Source organism: Empidonax traillii, unplaced genomic scaffold (assembly GCF_003031625.1).
Source record: "Empidonax traillii isolate 1590-97213 ecotype Southwest subspecies unplaced genomic scaffold, ASM303162v1 scaffold249:size1902748, whole genome shotgun sequence".
Taxonomy (NCBI): domain Eukaryota; kingdom Metazoa; phylum Chordata; class Aves; order Passeriformes; family Tyrannidae; genus Empidonax; species Empidonax traillii.
The window spans coordinates 430,533-438,833 of NW_020955442.1; the positions used below are offsets into that span (position 1 = coordinate 430,533).

Sequence of the window (8,301 nt, forward strand, 5' to 3'; positions counted from 1 at the left end):
TTTACATTCAATTATTTATAACATGATTCATCTATTTCATATGATTCATTACGTCTCTTCTATCTACTATGTGAAAACTTGCTTTCATGAATGGGAAGATATGCTTTCCTATATATTCTTATTTCTGTCTTCAGCTTTTGGAGTCAAAACATTTCAGTCCATAAGCTTTGTCAATTAAAAAAAAAAAAATCTGTAAAACTCTTGTGTCCTACTCCACAATTCAAGTAAACTGCAATATAGTTGTCACAGATCCATACCTCCATTCTTTGCCCCTCTGGCATGGGAGGGCAAATGGTCTGGGTATGGAGTAGAGCCTTAGTGGAACAGCCAGCTTGGAAAAACAGATCAGCCATATAATATGTGGGTAGAGTTTCTTGAGGGCCTGTGACCTGCATGTCTGATCAGGGCTCCATATAAATGAAGCCCCAGCTGCAGTCACCCCAGAACAGTTTGCAGTCTTTGGTCCTTGCTGCCCTTGAAGACATTAATTACAAGACACAGTCCATACTTGAGGAAATAACCACAGCTGTCAGGTCCTTTTCTGAGATGCCATTGCCATTAGCTAGGAAGATAAGTGAGGGCCAAATATGGACCACAACTGATTAGAGTGTGCCTGGGTGCTCTGCACCTACCTCTGATACCTTCTGAAGTATCCTTTGCAGAGTGACAAGCACTGAGGAGGAGATCACCAGGGCTCTGGCCAGGATGCATGCACCATTTGGCTCTGCTGTATTGAAAGCAGCAGGCAAAGCCCTATTCAAAACTTTTCTTTCCTCCCCTATCCTTTTTGTGTTTCATCCCTGCTAGAGGTCCTGTTTCCAGGCTGTTGACTGTGAGAAACTCTAATTCCTCAAAAGAATCTCTAATTACAGCAGCAAAAAACTCATATCCTTTACACCATCTTGAGATGGTTCTGAGACACCTGAGAAGCTGAGGATGAGCCTATGGAGATACAGTGTCTTGGTCTAAATAATGCTATTCTGGTTCTTCAACCCAAATTATTAATATACTTAGTGCAGAAAAACACTTCATACATGTCGACAGCCAAAACCAGTGTAATCTCTGTATAACAGAGAAAGAGCTATGATGACAATCACAGAGGTATTTAGGATGGAAGAGACCTCTTGAGATCACCTGATCTGACTTCCCTGATAAAGCATCAGCAACTGAAGCAAATTGCCTAGGAAGATGTTCAGCCAGGTTTTCACTATCTCCACAGATGGAGACTCCTGTCGGTGATCACTACTAGGAGGAGTGGCTCACTTTTCTTCATTCCCTTTCATTAGGTATTTATATACACCAATAAGATCCCCTCTGAGCATTCTGTTTTTCAAGCTGAAGAGTTTCAGCTGTTTCAGCCTCTCATATCAAAGATGCTCTCATAAAAATGGCCTTCAGCATATGGCATGTCGGGTCTGCTTTCTTGTGTGCCCTTTTACAGAGCTTTAACCCAATCCAAATGACAAACAGCATTTGGGGCATCTCTTACAAAAAGTCATTCAAGCTTGATCCAAAGGCAATTGGTCAATTATAAATGCTAGTGTGAACATTATTGCTGTTACATATTTATATGAGAGCCTAATCTGAATTTATCTAGCCAGCTGCTGAAGTTTCTCAGATAGAAAAAAGAAGTTTTTAATACCTGTTAAATTTTTTTGGACTCTTGTAGGATTTATATGCACTGTGATCAGAGGTACGACCACCTATGAGAACATATTTTCAATTAATTAGGTTGAGTGAAACTATCAGAGCACAGATTGAAACTCAGGCTATGTATTTAACCAACAGCTTACTTAGGCTTCACAAACCATCTGGCACACTGTGTTTCTGCAATGCCACATCAGTTAGTTTAAAAACAGGTAAGATGCTTCCAGAAAATGTGGTCACGTTTTGTATTAAGAATGATAACCTCTATGATCAAGACACCTCTCAGTCTCCTTATTGGTTCAGTGCCTTCAGTACCTTCAAATAACCTTCTGTCTAATTGTCAAACCAAGCTCTCAGATTGTTCAGCTCTCAGATCTGTTTTATGGTTCTTCTCTAAAGCCTCACAATTTTTTCCACCCTCCACCCCCTTGCCATGTTAAAACCCTGACTGTCTCAGGGGAAATGCCTCCTGTCACACATTCAGCTAGAATTACCCTCTGCCTTATGCTGCACATGCACACACACATGTTTGTTTTAAACAACCAAAGAAGTCAGGATTTTAGTCTGGCACTGGTTGGGTGACAGAAAAAAAAAATAATCAGACACATCTAGGTTCTTCATGCTGCTTAATGGGTGCTAGGTAAAACCAGAAATGTAGATCTGGTATAGTCTCACTTCCTTTCCAGGCCTTAAGACACTGAGTGATCGTGAAGAGACTGGCCATTATTATATTAGAAATAATCTATGATGATATAGATACACATCTTAACAATCGAGATACAAGTCTGAGAGGATAACAGTACAAGGGTTACTGATGTTGCAGATTCCACTTTTGCATTCACTCTGCTGAAGAGAATGCCCAGAAAGCAACAGATGAAGGAAGCATCTGCAGGGAGAGGCAAACTAGCATTTTCCAGATGTTAAATTAAGAATATAAGCTTCACTGTAAACAAAACAAACAGAAAAAAAATAGATACAGCTGTTCAGCTCTACGTAGACTAAGACAGAAAGAAGAGATCTGTTCTGAGATGATATACCTCTTACAGTGAACTCCAGTTTCTGCAGAGGTTCCTTCATACAAATGCCATGAGACAGTCTGAAATTTAATCTCTGAAAATCAGCTGAGTTAGGAAAGCTGTATTTCTGAGGAGCTGGCCACCTGCTAACAGCTTTTGCACTTCAATTAAGAATATCACACACCAGTGGAATTTGTATTTTTATTATAAATTTATTTTCTCCTTTTGCTCTGCTTTGTATTCTTCTTTATCTACTTTTTAATGATGCTTCTTGAAACGTTAAAAATATACTGATGTGAAGAAAGCCTGGGTAACTTTCCTGGAGGCCAGCCAACAGGTCAACAAAAAACCAGCTACTGGATGTTTTCTATCTTTTTCATGACATCAGTGAGCCCACAGTTCAGCAAGCTAGCACTGGTGTCCCCAGTTTGACAGAAAAAGGACCAGAGAAGAACCATGAGAATGATAACAGGGCTGGAAATTACTGGGAAACTTCCACGGGAGTAATCTTTATAGCTTTTCGAATAGATAGTGAAGAAGTTACTCTATCAACTGTATGTACCTTTCTGGGTACTAAAGTTTCACTAAAAAGGGCTCTCCCAATTAGGTAAAAGCATTATAATAAAGCCAATAGATGAAGCTGACATGAGACCATTTCAGACCTCGACTGCAGTGTAGATTTTGTGAAAAAGGATATTTACCCCTAAAAATCTCATCAAACAGTATGGAAGAATATCCTTCCATCTCTGGAACTTTTAGCTCACTTTTTTTCCCGGTAAGTCCACTCTAGTGAAAACTACGTTTAATACAGCAAGCGATCAGAACAGATTACTGCACTGTTTGCTTCTGGCCTTGTTGCTGGTAGATTTATGAGCTTCTAAAACTGGTCAGCAAACCAGTACTTAATCTCACTGTGGAGAACTGCATGACTGTCCCCATAGCAGAGCTGTGTATTGATCTTCTAGGGGAGAAACACCCAGCAGACTCCCGGACAGTCCCTTATGCCTCTCCCCAGCAAGCAGCACACCGCAGTCTCTGCACAGCCGCCTCCTCGGACAGAAATCAGCAGCAATATCACTGGGACCAAGCCACATCACACTCTCCTCCCAGCCCTCTAGCCAGTACTGTGTCACCATCCCACTCGACACAACAAGACCCAAAGCAACCTTTCAGGGCAAAGCCATCAGCGAGCTCACCATAAAACCCGATGTGCGAACTGCGTGCACTCTGCATTGTGCCGGCATGCTATGACCAAGTCTCCAAAACTAGTTTGTGAGGGGTGGGTGCCCTTTTAGAAGCCTGTCCAGTCCCCTTCATCCTACCACAGCTTAACTTCTCTTCCTGTACTGCTTTCCAGCCCGTACTAAGCCTCTCACCTACTCCAGCAGCGCAGGACAGCCAGCCGGCCGTGGACTGCCTCTCTTCCCTCGCTGCAGCCTGCGGGTTGGATTCAGTGTGCGCCGAGCAGCCGGAGGGGCTGCCAGGCGTTACAGGGCTGAGCGTGACGCTCCGCCCCTTCCCCATACAGGTCCTGGGGGCACACTGCCTCTGCTGAAGGTGACCTCTGGCAGGGGAGAAAAGAGCGGGATTGGGGAGGAGGAAGGGCACTATCCATCTACCCTCTTTATGGAGGTGGACGTGTTTCAGGGGTCGGGGTGAGGTTGTTTCTGCTCCAGGCATACCATCATAAGCCCCCAGGGACCCTTTGACAGGCCCACCCTCTTCAGCCCTTCACTCCAGCTTGGGCTCTTGTTACAGCTGAGGGAGCAAAGCAGCTCCCTGGGCCGGTGCACGGTCCTTGCTCTGGGGCTGTGCCAGGTAAGACTCCGTTCCGGATGGCAGGGCTCAGAATGACTGTGGGCTGCCAGTGCTTGCCCTTCACTACCAAAAACACTCACACTGTCATTGAGCATCAGAGAGCAGGCACAAGCCATGACCGGTTCAAGGACTCTTCATGGTCCCCAGAGGGTCAGGGTCTCACACACACCAGTAGTACCAGTACAGAGCTGAAATTATTAATGGTGACTACAATGACTTGCAAGCTTTTCACCTTTTCTCAGTACTTCTGCTCAGACTATACTCCTGTGCCAAGGTCCTCTTTCTTCCGTTTGAGTATAGAGTTGAAAGCAGCTCCTAGCTGCACAGAAACCATGAAGGTCCTAGGACTTGGCTCTTAAGCATTGCTTTTTATCTCTTGAGGAAATGGATCAGATTGTGTCTCTGAAGCAGTGATGCATGCAGCCATGACATAGGTGTGTCACAGCACGGGCCTTCTTCCCTAAAGCCAGGGCCATGCAGGGGACGTGTAGTGTTTGGCCTCTGTGCTCCCTCTGGGGGCGCAGAGTTGTGAGGAACGCTGGGAGAGGTGAAAGAGTCTAACAGAAGAGAGCAGAGCAGCCCCCATAAACATGAGTATTCTGGGTCTCTAGCACAAGACTGAACTTTCTCACCTGATCTCTGAAGGGAGGGTAATTGTGCCAGGGGCTTGTCACTCAGAGGTGGGGAGTGAAATTGTGTTGCTGATGATGTTAAGGTCTTATGCCATTCAAGGCTGCCCATTCATCCCCATTCTTGAAGGATGCTCCACTGACTGGGAAAGGCCTTCAGTGTGCAAAGTCCTTACAGGCAGGAACATTACAGCTTGGGGTGGTGTGGATGTACAGAAGAAGCCTGTCCAATATCCAAGAACTCAGCACTGGGATAAATGGTGTAGTGTAATCACTGCTCTCCATGAATATGGACCCTGTATTATCTAGTCTTCTGGTGGACAGAAAGTTTGAGGCTGTTGCCTGAGAAGTGTCCCTGGGGACTTGCTTTAAGTTACGGTTACAAGGCAACACTGGGAAGGGTGCCCTGGTTCCCTGATACCTCCAGTCCCTATCTCCTTCTCTCCAGTCACTATCTTAAACCTGCTTCCAGATCTAGCAACAATATACAGTTGTCTTCATGATTTTCCAGTTAAACTTTTAACAGACAGATCTCCTATTGAGATTGGGACCTGCTGAGGGGTTTGGTTTAGAGAAGAGACCTCTTTCACAGCCTTACCTGCAGTGTACCGAGGAGTAGCAATTTCTCTGAGGGCTTGTTTTCGATCTGCCATTCATCTGACACTACATCTGCAGGGCTTGTCCAGCATTCCTCATGAACAGGGAATATGTCACGTACTGCGTATCACATGCGTGTGTGAGAATCCCTGCTCTCTACTCCCTGAGCACTGGGCACAGGGCAGCTGTTGGAGGTCCTAGGGTCTGCTGCACTACTAATGAAGTCTGCATTGCTGCACTTCTGGGCCTCCGTAATTTGACACCTACGCTTACCTCACCCATGCTGCACACATGTTACCCTGCTGGCAAGCAAAATCTTGGTCAAAGTCAACGCTGACAGAATGTGGAAATATGATGTAACCAAATTGCCTTAGTCTCTTGGAAAGATGGTCTGAGTCTGCGGACCTGATGACACACTGTCTCCAGCCACGCAGATCAGTTTGTCTTCAGCACCATAAGCAGACCCACAACAGATCTCGCAGTAAAACAAGGTCAGTTGAGGATCTGTACACATCCTTCATGCAAACTATGTAGGCAACCATTGGGGGTGAAGAGAAGAGGAAAAGTGGAAGAGAGGAGGAATTACAAGTGGGAATTAATAGCGCTTCTGTTCACTTTTGTCTGCTGCAAAGACTCATTGCAGATGCATGTTGATGCTTCGTGGCACACACAGGCATTGGGAGTGGCCTGTGATATGTCACAACAAATACTGTGTGAAAATGCATCCTTTTCCTCCTTTGAATTATTGTTGGTTTAGCATGATGAATATCCTGTATCTTTCAAGCTTGGCTCAGAACAGGCAATGCACAGAAGAATAAAATGTGGACATTTCCAAGAGCCAGACATGGCATCCAGTGTCACAAAGTCATAGCAGTGACAACTGCATGAGGAACAGCTGGACTAAAGTAGCTACAGTGAAGGGACCTTGTCAAGAAGGACTCTCCCTTTAGTTCTTCTTTCTCTTCCCTTATCCCTCTTCCTTGTCATACACACGGCAGCCCATTTAACTCCCATCAGAATAGCAGCAGTTCTTCAAGAACATACCATACACAACTCCAAAGTATCAGGGTCAATCTCCTATTAATGAGTGCTCAGAAGTCAAATGATGACAGATCTTTGGTTGCAAATGGAACACTGCCCCTTCAGAGTGAAATCCATCAAACCCCAGCAAGTACGCTAAGAACCACTGACGGAACTGACTGTTCCAACATAGTTTCATCAGGACACGCAGTTTCTCAAGTGCTGACCTTAGAGCAAACCCTTCTTCACAATATCCCTGCCTAATGACTGGTGATTTCCATGGGAGTCGTGTGAAGAGGTCTGTACTCCTATTTCAGACTTATCCAAATGCACATGGCTCTTTAGTTCCCATTCTGTACTGTCAGAGGCACCAACATCGAGGGTGATAGAAGATTTAACGCCATTTGAATCCAAAAGAGCACTCTTCTGTAGTATGGAGACTTATCAGCAGCGGTATGTGTGAGACAAAGCTGATGAAATATGAATATCAAGCTCCTTTATGAGGACCTAAACTGGCACTGCTCTTTTAATATTGTAGTCTATGGCAATACTCAGTTTGTCTATATATTTTCAAACTTACCACAAGCATTTACACAGAACATCACTGATAGCAGCTTTTCAGAGCACTCATGATCTCTTCGCCTCCAGCACTAATTTTTTTCCCAGCCTCTCTCAGAAACAGTCTTTTACCTGATGCTGGGGTGGGAATTGCTCTTTGACTTTCCCCATTGCCTTTCTACTTCTTTTGTTAATAATTCTGTGAGCTGCCGACACTTTTCTGCCCCCCAGCCTCAGCAGGCAGGCTAGCAAGCCAATCTTCAGGATACTACAAGGTATGGGCTGACTCCTGGAAGAAGAGCTGGGGCCCTGAGCTCTGCTCAGCACAGGCAGGGTGCTCAGAGGAGTCCACCAGCTGCACAGACCATTTGTGCTCTGAGGTCATTCAGCGCTACCCCATCACTGAGGAATCTGCTGGCTGCCTTCCTGACAGTGCCGTACAGTGCTGAACCTTGCTTTCCAGCTCAGTCATGCTGAGCCCAGGCCCTGCTCCCCAGAAGTGCTTCTCAGCCATGTTCCCCATCTTGGGCAAAGCCTCTCACACCTGAAACCTCTAGTCACTCACTGACCAATGTATCTGCTTCAAAACACTCTGCTCAGTCCCACTTTGACTCCTCCCTTCACATTGATATTAGGTGCATTGGCTGCTGAACGATTGCAAGAAGCAGTGTTAATCCAGTGGCATCCATGAGCACAGATCCCAATGCCTCAGAGCAGAGCAAGTGACAGGACACCTGGGAAAGGTTTAAAGCTGCACACTGGGCATTAAGAAGCACTTCTTTACCAAAATGGTGGTCAACAATTGAAACAAGCTCATAGAGAAGTGGTCAGTGCTTCAAGCCTGTCAGTGTTTAAGAAGCGTTTGGACAGTTACCTTAATAACCTTTGGTCAGCCCTGAAGTGGTTGGGCAGCTGGATTGGATGATCCTTGTAGGTCTTTTCAAATTGTAATTCTCTCTTCTCTTCTCTCTCTTCTCTTCTCTTCTCTTCTCTTCTCTTCTCTTCTCTTCTCTTCT

The 8,301-nt window shown here is 45.2% G+C and overlaps 1 protein-coding gene across 1 annotated transcript in view; it reads right to left on the reverse strand.

Moving 5' to 3' along the window:
- Positions 1-4,117, reverse strand: part of LOC114059967 (serine/threonine-protein kinase SBK2-like) — an 8,698-nt gene extending 4,581 nt beyond the window's left edge. Inside the window, exon 1 of the mRNA XM_027889052.1 lies at positions 4,040-4,117. The gene's annotated coding sequence lies outside the window, so the exon portion shown is untranslated. The remainder of the gene's footprint in view (positions 1-4,039) is intronic.
- Between the last annotated feature and the right edge of the window lie 4,184 nt (positions 4,118-8,301).